We start from the raw sequence: 18,010 nt of genomic DNA, 5'->3' as shown, positions 1-18,010 counted from the left end.
TAAAAATAATACATAAATGTAAGTAGATACCTCTATCTATCTATCTATCTATCTATCTATCTATCTATCTATCCATCCATCCATCCATCCATCCACCCACCCACCCATCCATCCATCCATCCATCCATCTATCTATCTATCCACATTTAAAATGTTTTCCTTTGGCTACTTTTATTCATTTAGGATAGGTGAATTAAAGTCTCCATGGAGTAAATCAAAACATTTAGCTTTCTTGAGAAAGCTGCTCAGGATTTTTCCTGGCGGATGACAGGTGTCTCGTGTGCTTTCTGGACTGTTTTCGTCAGTGCAGGGACGTCGTATATCCTACCGTGGCCACGCCGAAACAGAGCTCCTTTCTCCTGGTTGTGCACAGCCTGGCATCCACTGGGAAGCGAGAGCCTGGGGTCTCCTCGGGTCTTTCCTCCTCCAGGGTTTGCTGTGGTGTTTTGATTGTGTTGTTTTCTTAGTTGCAGTTTGCTTGTGGACTCTCTTGAATGATGAGCAAAAATAAGGTTTCTGCTCTTTACTGTTTGTAGCCACTGAAATCCACACTGAAAGCCACTGAAAAGCCAACTCAGATCTGTGGAGAGAGCTCCTTAAGCCACTTGCCCCCATTGTTACCCAGCTGTTGCTCATCCTTGACAAGCGGCTCAGTGTCTGTGGAGGTGCACACCTCTAACCATCAGCTAGGCAGTGGCTATGCCTTTATCTCTGCTTCCCGGTTGGGCAAGGCCTGAAGTTCATTCAAACGTCAGAGTTGGGGGGCCTTCTTTGGTCTTAAGCATAGGACAAGCCCTGCCGTGAGAATGGCCTTCAACGCTAACAAGAGCACACAGGAGCTTCCCAGAGCATTGTTCCTTCAGCACTGACTGAAGTAGAAGGGATGAACATATCTGCCTGTATATGTTTTCGACCTTGCTCCCCAGGCAGCAGCTAAACACTACACAACTCCCTACTCAGGACACACTTTTGACTGTGTCCTTACAGGGCCACCAGGGGGATCAAATGAGAATGACCTGTAATAAAAGTCTGTTTTGCTCCCTCAGACACTCACCCTAGGACCATGTCACTGTTATTATCAAGGCTGATGCTGAGCAGAAGGGAAGAGGGTGAGATTAGGCAAGTGAGGACACCCCAAGTTTGCTCTTATGAAGCATTGGCTAGTTCTCTTCGTTCTTTTTAATAAATTCTTGTTGCTTCAAGCCTTTGGCAAGATTCTAAGGTTTTTCAAGAAGATAATTCTGGTAATTACCATCAATATTTTTTTGCCTTGCTTTTATGAACAGGTGGAGTTATTATTTTAATTTGTATTGTCCTCCCATACAGAGATACCACTTACCTTCCCTGAGCCTAATGAAGGTCTATCTACCCTCAAACTCCTTGAAGAAGTCCATTCGCATATTAAATAACAAAATTAAAATTCTGTTCTGTGCTTATTCCTGAAGCATACAAGGAATAACGCTAAAAGCTGCCACTGAGAATATTAGCAAAATGGAACAAGAGGTAGAGAGGACACTCAGGCATGAGTTCCTCATGTGTGAGTCTATCCTGATTCAGTCTGTCAGTCCATAGAACACTCTGACTTAGTAATCATGAGCCAGATATTTACAGCTTCTTAGATTAGGATACTACTACAGTTTTCTAAAAGATGGAGATTTACAGTATCAAGCATAATACAATTAAAGGAAGGCTGGAGAATGTTGAGTACAAGCTAGATGTTGATGTCATTAAAAAATAACATTAATGGTAGCAATTCATTGCTATTACCAATAATGGTACTAATTATTTTAATTTCTAAAAATTAGCATCATCATCATCGTCATTACTGATAGTTACCTACTTTGAAGATTCAACTGTAGGAAGTGGGGAATATGGACACAGAAATGTGTACTGCAGTTAATCCACAACAACCTACACAGTAATGTATCCTAGATAATGAGGCACTGTGCAGTAATAGTGATTTGGAAAGTTCAACCCAGGGACACAAGCTGCCTTGAAAGGCTGGAGTTGTGGATTTGAGACAAGATAAGGAATCAGACGACTACCTAGAAACCTCTGGCACTTCCATAATGGGGCATATGCCCTTTAAAAGGGAAGAGCTGTGCCTATTCAGTAATAAATCTATTACTTTATTCTTCTGGCATTTAGTTTTGTTTTTATTTTTTATAAAATGATTTTTAAAAAATTCAGTGAATTTGGGGCTTCTGTTGGAAAGGAATCCACTCATTCAATAGAAATGGTTGGAGAAATGCTAGTCTGGGCAATTAACACTGTTTGGTTTTGGGGGGAGTGGAGCTGAATATCCTGTTTGCAGTTAGAGGACAGAAAGATCATGGTAGACTGGAGGGGTTAGAGTCAGACTGATGGAGGAGGTGTAAGTCTGCATTGCTAAGAGCCAAGTAGAAGAGAATTCTAGGGCTAAGTTTCCAAAGTAATTGAAAAGGAAAAGTATGAAAATTTTCTTCCATTTGGTGTCACTGTCCTCTGATACAGAAGCACCTTTACATGGGGCTGGAGTGATGGCTTAACAGGTAAGAGTCCCCAGCTGTTCCTGCAGAGCACCCAGGCTCAGTCCTAATACCCGTTTCTGGAGGCTCTCTACCACCTCTAATCCCATGCAGGGGATCCGACTCCCTCTTCTGGCCTCTTCCGGCATCAGCATACACGTGATACACTTACACGGGCTCTTATACAAACACAAATAGAGTCATTTTTTTTTAAAGTAACAAGTTAATCTTTTTTGAAAAAAGAAATCCCTTTCCATTATAAGTGAGATCAGGAAGTGGATAAAAACTCAAAAACTTTTAATTTCCCTATTGGCTTTGACAGTTCTTAAGGAAGAGATTTAGATTTTAAACAGTATGATCAGTAGCAACTTTAAGTGAAGGAGAAAATATCTTTGGTTTTCTCATTCTTCAAAATTAGGTAGAAAAGCTTGCTCCTGCTTAAGTGAAAGAATTAAATTAAAATGTTTAGCACTGAGCATCATTGGCGATATCTGATCCAAAATGAGAAAACTGAATCCTCTTAAAGATTTAGTGGCTGTTTTCAAAATCAGAAACTCTTGCTTTGAAATAGGTGACAGTCTTTGAGAACTGAGTTTCACATTAAGGTATGGCAGAGGCCTCGCCCTGATACATTTTATTTACACCAAAGGGCTCTCTCCAGTCAAATACCTTATATGAAGTTTTGAACAAAAATGTCTCCAGCATTCAAGGTGTTGAAGCCAGAAAACACCATGACTAATAAATCACTTGAAGTGCAGAGACTCAGACCCTAAGAAGTCAGGATATCCTGGCGACCCATGAAATTCATAAATACATGGGACTTATCACATAGGCCCCTAGATTGGGAGCAAAGGTAGTGTGTCCCCTAATCAACGCACGTCTTTTTAAAAAAGTTATTAATCACTGCGATTGGACAAAGGTACAATCTAATTTGGGGCACTTGCCTTTCACGATCTAGAACAATGAGAGGCCATGCCCTCATCACTGGCCAAAGTTGCTGGTGACCACAGCAAGGAGGCACAGAAAAGGAGAAGGCAGCCTAAGAAGCTGGGGCTGTCTGTAGCCATGGGAGCTTCAGACATGGGCTCACCTGGCGGCAGAAGCTGTGAGGGAAGATGAGGGTTCCCATTCAAGTGCAACTTTGCCCAGACACGCAAACCCTGAGTCTCTGAAAGGCTCTCAAAGTGCTTAGCTCTCAAAGCCCATCCCAGGCTGTGGCTGTTGTTATTGACCCGCATCTGCCTCTCACTGTGGGAAACTCTCTCCAAGCTGGTGGTGGAGAGGTCTGGTTGAGCCAGCCATGTTGCATAAGCAGGGAATGAGTCCCAGGTTTCTCCGGAAATATCTGCTCCATCTTAGCTTAGGGGGATGCAGCACAGCCTGAAATCACAAGGGACTGATTTAGTACAATCCTCAGAGTGTGGGATTCAGCTACTGTGACACTTAGAAGCTCCAAATGTTCCTTCAGTGAAGGCTAACCCACCATCTCCCCTGACTATAATCACATGAAAATGGGTGAGATTGGGTTGGAGGGGGGTGGCTCAGGGGATCATGCATGCTGTGCGGGCATGAGAACCTGAGTTGAATGTCTAGCCCCCCTCTAAAAAGACAGGGTGTGCTGATGCATACCTGGAGCCCCAGCACTGAAAAAAATGGAGACAAGAGGATTCTGGGGTCTGGGGGAGGGGAGCCAGTATAGCAGAAACTGAAAGCTCCAGATTGAATCTCAACATGTAAGATAGAGTGTAATAGAGGAAGAAAGTCAATGTTAATCTTTTTCCTTTCCAGGTGCACAACCATGTGTAGACACAGACACACACACAGACACACACACACAGACACACACACACACACACACACACCACCACCACCACCACTACCACCAATAAAAAAACAATGGGCAGACTCTTCTGGGAAGCATGGCATGCTGCGGTCATCTGGTAAAAACTGATGCTCAGGACAGAACTCAAGATTAAGCACATAGAGATGTGATGCCCCTATTGTCTCCCCAACCTCATCACTGATAGTGGCTCACAGCTCCATAGCACTGGTCATTCTCACCTCTATGTCTATGACCCAGCTCTTCCCCCTTACCCAGAGGATGGTCTACCCAATCACAGCTGTCCAAACTAAACTTATGATCTACCTAGTTAGTTCATTCTTTGAGACTCAATGTCAATCCTACCAAAACAGTGCTGGGTGATGGGAAAATCACAGGTTTTAATGTTGATTGGGCCAGAGGTGAACATATTTTTTAGCTTCTCAGCATTATGGATGTTTCATTACAAAATGTTGAGTTACCACAAGAACTAAGATGCTCAAAAATGGTGGACATTATAATTTAATGGCTCCTGACATCTACGGATGGCTTTCTCCTGTGGAGACCCAGAACTGTGTCCTTCAGCATGTGTGTGACCTGTAAACTACTACAGGACTTTCAGGCTTTCATCCCCAAGAGTCCTTGAGGACAACGAGACACTCCACACCCCCCTGACAACCCCTTCCAAAGCAGATACCCCATCACTCTCAGTGTCTCCCTAGAGACGATTTGCATTACTTTGATTTTGTTCTCCAAAGAGCCCTGGGAAGAGGAGATTTCCATTCTATTAGAAATCAAGGCTGAGATCTGGAGGCTACCCGTCAGAGACCACGAAGCCAGTAACTGTCACTTGTGGTCAAGACCCCAGGTTCTCTTTAGAAGCAGACGCTCTCCACACAGCAGGTCACCAAGTACATGCGCAGACTGACTGACTGGATGCGTTTAGCTCACGGCTTCAGTCAAATTGCCCAGCCTCTTTATGTGCCTTTGTCCACTGTTCCTGTCCCAAGACCTACTTATCCACTAAGGCTCAGCGTTTACTCTCACCTAAGCTCCCAGGCAGTCAGTTGACCGACTTTTATGGAGACCTTTTCTCTCGTTGCTGGAACAAAAAACCCGACAAATGCAGCTTAAGGAATGAGGGCTCTGTTTTGCCTCATCTTTGTGGGTACAGTTGGGAAGACATGACGGGAGGAGTGTGAGCTGGCTGACTGCATTGAAGCCACAGTTAGGGAACAGAGAGCAATGGATGACGTTGGTGCTCAGGCCACTCTCTCCTTCTTATGCAGTATAGAAGCCCCGCCCATGGGGTGGCGCCATCCCCATTCATGGTGGCTCTTCCATTTCCAGTTAAACCTCTCTGGGACACCCGCCCCCCAGATACACCCAGAAGCGTGTTTCCATGGTGATTTGGAATGCTGTCAGGCTGATGAGGAAGATTTACCATCACAAGAACTAAGCAGTGGAATGGCAAGCAAGAGACCAAAAGAACTCAAAGCAGGTCCGACAGGAGGAGGACTGGGAGAGAGGTCCTCCTGTCATCCCGAGGCAGAGGACAGACCACCGCATCCCAGCAACTGGGAGAAATATTAATTCTTCTCAGCTTGGAAAATCAGGACCAGACATCACCACCATGAGTCGTTTCGTGCTAAAGGCAGGGGAGTTCCATGTGATGCTTCTGGACCTCAGTGGGCTACCTCATGGGTCAGGAGCCAGCGATTCCCACTCAGCTCAGGAAATGACTAGTTGTTCAGCCCATGAGTGAACCCTTTGTGGGGTTTGTTGTTCTATATTCCTTCCTTTGGAAGGAATACATAAGAATCGTAGACAAGGACACAATACTTGCCTCGCTGACCAACACCTACCCACCAAGAAATCCTCTGGAGCTAGAGGAATAGAATTACACCTTGGTGCTTCCCAGGGAAATGCTTGCCCAGGATGAAGTAGTGTGATGATGTGGCTGCCTCCTTCATGTTCAATCCCACCCCTGCAGTGACCCCATGGTGTGTGCAGGCCACCTGGAGCATGCCTGACAATATAAACATGTGATCAAATACACTACTGTCCACAGTGGCCACCACAGACTAAGTCCCATCTGCCTTCCAGTGGAAGTACTACGGTGGCCCTCTTATATACTCAAACAAAAATGGAATCATACAGAAATATAAAGGGAGAATGAGAATAATGGGATAAATCAAGGTGGTACCTTTTGAGAACCCACTGTCTATATTAGTGGTTTAACCCTAGTAACCTTCAGAGAAGGTATTCTTTTTCAATCTCAATCTAATTTGATTTTTATAGAAGTCCAATTCACTAAGCATACAATCATTTTCAAGTCCACAGTTCAGTGCTAAAGTACCTGCTCTACAAGCACAAAGACCTAAATTCAAACCCCAGAACCCACTAAAGAAAAAAGCCAGTCACGGTGACACATGCTTGTAATCCCAGCAATGAGGAGGCAGAGACAAGTGGATCCCTAGGACTCCCTGGCCAGTCAGCTTAGCCTATGTAGCAAGTTCCAAGTCAGTGAGAGACCTTGTCTTAATGAAATAAGATGAGGAGTGTCCTGAGGAATTCTACCTAAGGTTGACCACATACATGTACATCCATATGCACACGAATACAACTGCACAATTCTGGGTCACTGAGGGCACTGTCATTGTACAATCAGCTCCTTAGAGTTTAAAAATGATGTAGCTATAAAGTGTTCGCTGCTCTAGTTCCTTCTCATGTCACCTCCTAGTAACGATCAGCCCGCTTCATCTGTCTGTGCTTGTCCCGCTCTGTATGGGAAACAAACAAAACAATCACATGGTGTGTCCACCTCGTCCTCAGCTTCTTTCATTTAACCTGCAGTGTGACGCCCCTCCACACTGTGACTGCCATTAATACTTCATTCGTCATAGCTGAAGCTGGTTCCACCAGGTCTGTGGCCGCTTGTACGTCTGTGTATCAGTTGAAGGACACTGAGCCGTGTCTGCCTCTTGCTTTTGTGAATGATGCCACTGCATCCATTCATGGACATCTTTCTGTGTGGACACAAACACATCTTTTCATCTCCGTTGCATACACGCCATGGGGAGAACCAGTGCTTTCGGCCTGCTTGAAGATGTGGAAACTGAGGTAGGTAAGGGTAAGTGTCCTGCACAAGATTAGAATCCAGCCTTCAGAGTCTCTGATCCCAATCTCCAGCCTATGGCCCCTGGAGTTGCTTGAGCTGAAATTCACCAAATAATTATTTTTGTAAGAGATTACCAACTTCTAACCTCAACTCAAACAGCCTGGGGTCGTGTGATTAATTGCACTAATGTGAACTCATGGATCCAGTAGTTTCATTTGGCGCCTGCTGAGATCTGAGATTTTTGTTTCCCAGGCAAATCAATAGCAACAGACTCTATCTTGTTAGATCAAATATAACTTCTGTTTTACGAAGCTCCGCTTATGCCCTAATGCGGAGTTTATGTACTCGGGGGGCTTAATGTGATAATAAATGAAATTTTAACTTAACAATTAATAGTATAAAAGCATTAGGATACTTAGAATTAGAAGGCTTGCATGTGATTTTTTTTAATTAGCCACTTTTTTAAAGATACAATTATGCTTGTTTCATACAACCATTGGGCAGTAACTCACTCATTAAAGAGGCGAAAATGAGCAAACTTCTACTCTGGTGCTCTTTGCAATGAACTGTAAAAACAAAATAAAGAGTAAACTATGATCGGGAACCCTACAAACTGTTGATAAATGGTGTGACTCTATCAACACCAATTATTTCAGGATTAGGGATGGCTGTATCTCCAACATGAGTCGAGAATGGAGACTGGCGAGCTGAAGAAGAACTTGGGTTGCCTCTGATGGAAAAAATAGAGAAAGGGTGTAAAACATACAATTACAGAGCTATTTCCTCACATACCTGTACATGCACTCTCGTCTACCTACACCCAAACAGCCACGCCCATATCAGGAGGAATCTTCTAAACACAGCTACATGGGCCATTATTTTAATGTGCACTTACACACTGTAAGAAAAGCCAAATAGGATCTTGAAACAGGGTGCTGGCAGGAGCAAGCTTACAAACCTTTGTTCTGCTTCGCTCATCTGAGTTACTGACATCCAGGGAAAGTGGTTGTCTCTTTCTCTACATCCCAGGCTGTCCATCTCCAGGCTGTATTTATTAAAATGGCTAACAACTGCTGTGTGAATTTGCATGAGGCAAATCGTTCATTTTCATTCATTTGGTAATGACTAGATTACAGGACTGTAAACGTGAAACTGTTCAAAAGGAATGTAAAACCCGGTCCCTCGAGAAGAAAACAAGGACGTCTGGTTCTGACAGCACCCCAGTCTTCTCAGGGGGAGAGGGAAGAGGACAAGATGCTGTATGTTAGACTGACTTCTAGACCAGCACCAAAGAAAAAACCCCAAAGATGAAGTAGAGACCATGGAATGCCTGAATGAACAAATGAGTGTAGTCAGCACCACAGACAGAAGAAGGTAGGACTTAAAAACTGTAGTCTGGGGGTGGGAATTTGTGAGGTTTCTTTACTTTTTCCACTCCTTCTCCTTCCCCCCCCCCCTCCATCCCTCCCTCCTTTCTTCTTTCCTGTCTGTCTTCTTTGGGGAAGGTCAGAGTTTCATGTAGCCCAAAATGACCTTATACTTGCTATGTGGCAGAGGATGGCCCTGAACTTCTAACCCTCCCACCCTGCCTCCCAAGCACAAGGATTACAGGCCTGAATCTGGGGCTCTGCCAGGTAAGCTGCATCCCACCTCCTCAGCTTGGATGATCACAGATGTTACAGGCACAAGATTATAGAGGACAAGGAGGGAACTCCTAGGCCGTTTAGACACATACAACTTATACCGACAAGGCAGACATATTCAAAGTCCTAGAAACTTGAAGAGATTTGTATCCCACTAACATCATTTGTAAGAATTTTTCTTGATAAAAAATGGTTCCAATGACGAAAACAAATGCAATAACAGGAGTATAAAGTCTTAGAAACATAAGATCTCATTTAAAATGGTAAGCCAAACAAACCAAAACCATCAGTCACAGCCTAAATGTCTAACAAATAAAACATTAAAAAATTGCTGTAGGTAAATAAAATCAAGCCAGAAAAAATGGATGTAACATAGTGTTAAGTGAACAAGGCCAATATAAAACTATTAAGTAGGGACTGGAGAGATGGCTTCATGGCTTGCTGCTCTTAGAGAGGACCACATTTCAATTCCCAGAACCTATAAGGGGCCTCACAAGTTCCTGTTACTCCAACCCTAGAGAATCTGATGCCCTCTTCTGGCCTCCACGAGCACTACAGTCATGTGCACATATCTACAGACAGACATACATGCACACATACAATCTTTTAAATGTTATAAGTGCTAATAACGTATGCTTTAACTGCAACTTTAGCAATAGCAGAGTTTCAAACAAGGAGCCAATGGGAAAGAGACAGGCTACAAGTTTGGGATACAGGAGAGGGAAGGAGAACATGGAGAGTAGGTGAAAACAGGGCTCTGAGGAGCTGTGGGTACTTTTGGTTAAGAATGGAGCTGTGATGAAGTGAGTACAAGCCTTAGAGATTTTAATTCAAATGCAAGGGACTTTCACTGCTGAGGGTTGTTAGCGCTCAGCTTTAGGAAGAAGACACCAGAGCACGTATGGCTTGAAGACTTATGATTTAATATAATACACATCTCCACACAAAGAAACATGGGGACCACCGACTGGGGAAGGAGGGATACACTGAACAATGCCAAATGCATGTAAATCACAGCCTCCCCAGAAGGTTCAATCCAAACCCACTAATCCCACAACAAATTGGTCAACCATCTGCAAGCCTGTGCCTGGAGGGAAAAAAGAAAGAACTTGTAATAGTTGAAATGCTACTGTGGCCACCCCAGCTCATAGGCTTCCACAGATCAAATCTGTCAGACCCAACTTCAAACTGGAGAGTATAACACAACCTTCCAGAACAGTCCAGATACCCAGAGCATCTGGCTTTGGCAATCCTTTCTAATATCCCCACCTTAACCTTGACCGGTCTTTCTGCCAACAATCCATCTCAGTCAGCCGCAGGGTGAAGAACCATCATGGAGGGTATGGTTCCTATGAGTGTGCAGGCAAACCACATTATACGCTTGTGGGGAAAGATTCCGCTTGCCCGTGACAGATTTAAAACTGCTGCAGTGGTGTTGGCCCCTCCCATGCTGGACTGGATGTGGGACACATGTTTGTAATTCATCTGACAGCTTGGCCTTTCAGTCAAATATTTCCATAGAAAACAAAGGAAGATGTCACAGAACTGCTGAGAGACACTCATGTAAGTTGGAGGGAGGAAGAAAACCCTTTTATCTTATGATAACTGAGCTGGAGAGATGGCTCAGCGGTTAATAGCTCTTGATGCTCTTGCAGAGGACCCCAGTTCAGTTCCCAGTGCCCATATCAGATGGCTCCCAACAGCCTGTTACTCCAGTTTCAGGGAATGTGGCACCCTCTTCTGGCCTTTGGGGGCACCTGTACTCATAAGCACAAACACACATAATTTCAAATAAAAATAAATCTTAGAAAAATACATTTAAAAAAATGCAGTACACAGAGAGGTCAGAATTCCCAAATAGAATTCAGCCCTCTCACCTTGTTGTCGGTCACACATGACTGCAATGTAGCTGTTAACACTAAGAGATTGCCCTCTGTCCACCCATGTCAAGCTATAGAATTGACTGGCACTTTCTAGATATTTCTATCACTGTCTTTTTTTTTTCTTCCTAGGATCCATCTAGAACAACATCTGCCATTGACTTGGTCATTTCTTTCGTAGCTCATTCTCCCCACTCACCCCACTCCCACCCCAGTCATTGTTTCTTGGCTTTTACCAGTGTTTAAAGCTGGCATGGCTGCATGCCAATCCCTGTGATGGTAGGCAGACACTAGTGGATCCTGAGAGCTCACTGGCCAGCAAGAATAGATGAAAGGCAAGCTTCCGCTTCAGTACAAGATCCCGTCTCAAGGAAGTAAGGGGAGAGGAACAGAGGAAGATACCCAGCACCCTGCTCTGGCTTCCTCTTGAACACCATACACATCACCACCACCCCCACGCACACACAAGAACAAATAAATAGCTCAAACCCATGAAAGGGAAAACAATGCACTTGTCACCTTCAAGTGACGTAAGCTCTGTAGAGTCACCTGGTAACACTTTAGCCAACCAAGAAATCCATCTGAGGGCAAAAGAAAATTCAGTGTTTTGTCTACGACCAGACTGAACAAACAAGCTTATTTCCAAGATCTTCCTGAGAGGTCAGAAGAGGTCATTACCTAACTCGGGCAGCATTGACAGAACCCATACCAAAGCAGAGGGACTGAGCAGTGCGGGTCCTGATGGGGAAGGCCCAAAGGCACCTCTTTCTTCTCATGTTCTGAAGATTTCCATGACCACATGCTTTTGGAGCAGGCCTTTAGTCTAATCAAACGTAGGACCATCACTGAGAGACCTCCCACCTCTGCCTCCTGAGTGCTGAGCGCAACATTCTGCTCAGAAGAGGTTTTCTTCAAAGAAGTGTGACCTCATTGGTTTGTGTAATATGACAGGATCCCACTGAAAGGGTCATTTATAAACAATATTAGCTAAGTTGGGTCACTGCTATGGAAGCTGGAAGCTTAGAACGGATATTCTAGATCTTTCCTATGGCAGATGTCTTACTGCACCAGGACTGAGTGAAAAGCTTAAGAGAACAAGTGGAGGAGGACCGAAGCTATGCTTTGTCAGGAACCCACAACTACAATGATGGCATTAATCTAGTCACAACCATTTAAAGGGCCAGCCTCTCCACACTGTCACATTGGGGATTATGTGTGTGTGTGTGAAGGGTACATAAGGGTACCATTGATGGTTAATATAAGTTTGACAGGATGAAGACACATTGAAGAGATGCCTCAGAGCATGTCTGTGAGGGATTTTTTAGACTAGGTGAACTGTGACAGAAAGACCCACATTGAATGGGGGTTGCACCATCCCATGGATTGTGGTCCCGGTGAATGAGCAGGCCTTTCTTACCCAACTTCCTCCTTTCCTTCTCTTTCTCTCCCTTTTAAAGCGTCTGGCTCTTGACACGCCAAAGCCCCAATGGAATAACCATTTCTGTTAACTGAGCTAACAGAAAGTTAACTGAGCTACAGCATTCACCTCTCTTTGCTTCCTTCACAGTGTGGATACAATGTGACCAGCTGCCTCGGGCTCCTACAGCCATGAGTTCCCGCCATGAAGGACTGCACCCTCAACCTGTGAGCCCAAATAAACCCTCCTCTTTGGCTTTTGTTAGGTATGTTGTCATAGCAATGGGGAGAGTAGCTGCTATTGACTGAGCTACTTAAACCATAGAAAATGGAATGATGTCGAATCCACTCTTCCTGCACACCAGCAGGTCCACATCTCCTTTCTCAAGCATCAAAACCCCATACATTTCTTTTATGACAGCTAGTTCATGAGCCCCAGGAGAATGGTGTCTAGGTCTATCATCCTGTCCTGTCTCCATCTCTGGCTCTCTTTGCCTCTAGGTTCTAGCTCCTTCCGTAATTTCAAGGGTACTGGACAGTGCAGAATCCTGCCCTCCTGCCCTTAAACCCACAGGTACATAGCCAAGGAATAATGGATTACATATGCAAAGATCCACATACGAAGTGGTCCAAGAATGGGGGAAGACAATGCCAGGTGTGTACTGCATGTGAGTCTGTGACTGGGATAAAGACATCTCTACACATCTTCCTTTGGCATCATTCCGTGCTCTGGTCCACTGTAATCATGGGTCTGAATGAATTTTCAGGGCTCCTGGAAGAAGCCAACTTCATCACCCTTTAGAGGACCCTTCGTTTCAGCGAGTATGGTTATTCCATTGGGGCTTCGGCGTGTCAAGAGCCAGACGCTTTAAAAGGGAGAGAAAGAGAAGGAAAGGAGGAAGTTGGGTAAGAAAGGCCTAATTAGGAGGGAGGAGTATCTCTCTGCAGACAGGTCACTGGAAGGATGCCAGGGGCTCTCGCCACATAAAGGAAAAGATTGTTATAAAAAGAGTTTTTAAATAAAGAACACAATGAAGAAAGAGGCACGGCAGTGGAGCCTGGGAGGGGCGGGGCAGAGAATAGGGAAATGAAGAAGAATAATGACTTGAAAGTGTCTTTTTTTCTTCCTGGTTCTCTGCTTTCCTTTCTACAGATGCTCAGCTGAGCCAGTGCAGCTGGCTCCCTGACAAATGTGGGGAAATCAGCCAATTTGAGCTGGTTGTTAGCGGTCCAGGGACAGAGGCGCCGATATGTGGGGGGAGGGGCTGTTTCCAGTATGGGAGTTGATTTTTCTTGGCTTGCCTAGGGATTGTTGACCTATGTATGTACGTACATACATAGGTATGTTACATACATAGGGTCTCCTGGTTTTCAGAATCTTGCTGACCCTGATCTACCTTTTGACTCTGCTATGATACAAGTGACCTTGGAAAAGGGTCTTTCTTCTGTGGCATTCTTCTCATTGCTCATCCTCCCTGTGACAAGCTCTCCTTCCTTCAACTGGTGGGGCTTTCTTCCCCACTGGGTCAGAAGTCTATGGTACAAGGACCCTGTTTCCCAGCATCAACATCCCAGGTCTTGTGGCCCAGTGCAAGCCCTCCTAGACAGCCTAAAGGTGTAATTCTCTTCAAATCCCTGCTGTATACACTTTGGGGGCTTCCCCACAAGACAGAGAAGCCTTCTGGGTAATTCCTAACACCGATGAACATGCCATATATACAGACTGACACACATTCATGTCACCACAGTGAAAAAGAGTGCACTTCTGGCCATGCACTCTAAGGAAAGCAATCAATACTTGGAGTCAAGTTCAAAGCAATTTCCCTACTTACCACATTTTGTCCTTTTCATCTTTTGATAATGAAATAAAGAGAGCCAATAGGAGGCATGGAGCCTTCAAAGAGAGCCCTTCTGCAAAGGGGAGCAGCTAGAGGGCTGGAAGCATTCCATCTCCTGCTTAACTTAGTGTTTATCCAGACACAGACAGTTGTCCAAACTCATCCCACCGCACACTTAATATCTCATTGGCGTATTTATTTGGATGTTAATTATATCTGCACAAAGGTTCGAGAATTTAGGGGCTCTGATTCCAGCAACACCGGAATCTGCAGCAGCATAGTCCTCAAGGAAGCTACTTCGAAAACACACAGGAGACACACACCTTCTGTTACTGTATCAGATGTCTTATAGAAAAGATGCTTGCAAACGATTCAAAAGTTGTTCTAAACGATCCATAAATGAACTTTAGGAGCTGACAAAATGCAGGGTAGGTTCAAAATGTTTATATGGGAGAGGAAGAATCATTGCAACTAATTATTAGATTAGATTATTATTCTTGCATATGCTCGTGGTGTGTGTGTGTGTGTGTGTGTGTGTGTGTGTGTGTGTGTGTGTTTGCGCGCGTGCACGCACAGGTGTACAGTGTAGATGGAGGACAGAGGACAAGATCTAGTGTTGTTCCCAGACACTGCCTACCTAGTTTATTTTTTGAGACAAGTTATCTCCTTAGAACTTGTCAAGTAGACCAGGCTGGCTACACATTGGACCCTAGTGATCTATTTGTCTCTGCCCCCCGCCCCATGCTAGGACTACAAGGATATGCCACCATGTGCTGGCTTTTAATGTGGGTGCAGAGGACTGGACCAAGGTCTGCAAGGTGAGCACTTTAACACCTGAGCTAGCTCCCTAGGCCAGTTAATTTGTCTTCAAATGAGAAAGTAAACTAACTCCTTAAGGCTGTTGTCCTCAACTATCTTGATTTAAAGAGTGTTAGCTGGGTACCTAGAAGAGAAGGCGTTGTGTTGGTATCCTTGACTACACTTATTACACTTACACTTATTTGTAAGTTCATTTGTTTGATATAGGAAGAGAGTGATAGAAATCTGGAAGTGATCAAGCATTGAATTATCAGGTCTAATCCTTGAGGGGTAGGAATCAACCTTGTACCCTAGGTGCCATGCACCTTGTTTTTTTTTAGAAAGCAACTCTCAATGGTCTGGAGCTCACTAGTTAGGTTAGACTGGCTGGCTAGTAAGTCCACAGGATCCACCCATCTCTACCTGCAAGGCATTAGGATTACAGCACACAGCAGTGTGTGTGTGTGTGTGTGTGTGTGTGTGTGTGTGTGTGTGTGTGTGTACTAAGGGTCAACTCAGGTCCTTGTGTTTTTGAGGCAAGCACTTTGTCAACTAAGCTATCTTCCTAGCCCTTTAAACCTGTTATTAAGTCCATAGTATAAAAAAAAAAAAAAAAAAAAAAAGGAAGACCCAGGGGCTGGAGAGATGGCTCAGCAGTTAAGAGCACTTACTTCTCTGGCCCAGGTTCAATTCCCAGAACTCATACAGCTCATAACCCTCTGTAACTCTAATTCCAGGGGATCAGATGCCTCTTGTGACCTCTGCAGGCTTCTGTGTGTACTTGGTTTGCATGTAAATACACTCTGACACATATGTACACATAACAGTGAAATAAGTATTTTCTTAAAGATGCTCCAAAAAGGAAAATAGTTTATTGACAGACATCCACTGTTTTTGCATGCTAGACATGTCTTCAGATCTTCTCTCTGTCTCTCTCTCTCTCTCTCTCTCTCTCTCTCTCTCTCTCTCTCTGTGTTTTATTTATTTTAAACGACGCCCTCTACTAAAATTATTAAAGCAAATATGATAGTCATAAGTTCCACCAGCTTTCAAGAAAGCAATGTCTTTATTAAGATTAAAATCATCTCCAAAAAAGATGCTTTCCCATGAATGACTGCTGCTTAAATAAGTATGCATTTAAAAAAACAAAACAATCCAGTGGTAGATGAGCACGCAATGTTTATCTTCTTAAAATGCACTCATAGATAAGTTCTCCCTAATAGTTTGGCTTTAGAAAGATCAAATTCATATTTCCTGTTATCCTAGCCTTCCATCCCTGGGACGAAAACTCTGAGTGACATTTTTATTAGCACAAGTTCACACTTCCTCTCATTTGGACCTTAACGTTTCCTTCCACTTCAGTGGCTGAACGAATCCCCCTCTTCTCCATAACTTTGAGAAACGCTAGAGAGAAGGTGGAAGGAGCCACAGGATCATGGAAAGCACTTGCGATGCTTAACTGAAGATCATATTCTTGTTTATGTTATCAGTACACTGTCCATGGAAAGGAGGAGGCATGGGACAGAGATGCTGTTGTGATGGCGCAGCCCCCAGCAGCCACACCAAAGATGGGAAACTCACTGCACGTGTGTAGAATTAATGAGATCTACTGGGTGTTGATCAGGTGATCTCTCAGAATCTTAAAGGAGAGTTTAGATCCTCAAGTTGGTTTGCTTGGTTTTGTGGATCTCTTCTAGGCAAAGTTCTCTTCCTTCAAAGTGTGCATTCCTTCAACGTATGAGGCCAAGATTCTTCAGTGTGGTAGGCCTTATAATTCCCCCTGAGCTTGTCCCAGCTCCATGGCTGATGCCTACACGGAGCCTCTGCCTATACTGGAGAGCCCCTGACACACTGGGAGATGAAGATGACAAAGCTCAGCTCATCCTTCACTGAGAGAGCCAGGAGGATGCGGAACCACAATGGGCAGCTCGGGGAAAGAACGGGCAGATTGGAACTGCCACTATGCCCAGTCTATGGCGAGGTCAACTCTTGGACAAGCTGTGGATAGTAAAACTAGGCTGATTTCAGGGAGTTTGGGGGATACAGACTCTGACAAGCAGCCACATTGGATCCTACTATAGTTATTTACAGTCTCTAGAGCTAGAAGACAGATTCAAAGTCACCATGCGGTGGTTACCAAGAAGATGATTTTGTAAGTAGTAGGATTCTTTTTCAAATTAAATCTTCTACAGACCCCTGGTATGAAAAATAATTTAAATTGAGAAATGGGCAGCTGAGCAATTAAAACCTTTCACGGCTTGATGGAAAAATTATTCTCAGAGCATACAGGGCTCTATTAAGAATACTTTGTGAGGGTTCCTAGAGCATGTGTGAAGATGGGGTTCTCAAATAGACAGGGGGGAACACACTGCCACAAAAGCATGTTCCGTCACAGGCAACTCACACCCTTAGAGTTTCTGCCCCACGCACACCAGAGTACCATTTCCTCATAGTTTACATGCATGAATGTTAGTCCTCCTCTGAGGTCCAGGAACTCATATGTGCACACTACACAGGTAGGTATGCACATGGTGAAAGGTAGAAGATATGTTACATGAATGTACTTACTTTCTTTCTTCTCCCACTTATACACTGGAGCCTGAGCCAACCCAGCCCCTGCTGCACTCAAGACTTCCTGCCCATCTGTCTATGCGGGCTGAGGGCTCATTTGTGCATGTGGGTTAGAAGGGAAGGGGGGTCTTGCACTACTGTGGGGGGTTGGTTCTGCTTCCTGCCAGCTTCCACGCAGGCCCCACCTTCTTAGTACAGAGGACAATGCAACCTGGCTGGTGGCCATTCCGAGCAGATCAGATTTTGGAAATAAATTCTAACCAGACTTTGTACGCTAAAATAAAACAAAAACAGCTGAATTCCAGACAAAAACTCACTCTGCCCCTTCCCTCCCCCAGAAGGCATCAGAATAGAACTTCCTTGAGCTTGCCAGAGAGACATCCTGCACACCAACATCCACCGCTCAGAGCAGATCAA

The sequence above is a fragment of the Peromyscus eremicus genome, chromosome 7, assembly GCF_949786415.1.
Source record: "Peromyscus eremicus chromosome 7, PerEre_H2_v1, whole genome shotgun sequence".
NCBI lineage: Eukaryota > Metazoa > Chordata > Mammalia > Rodentia > Cricetidae > Peromyscus > Peromyscus eremicus.
The sequence above is the reverse complement of the archived record's forward strand: the minus strand, read 5'-3'. Positions refer to the sequence as shown.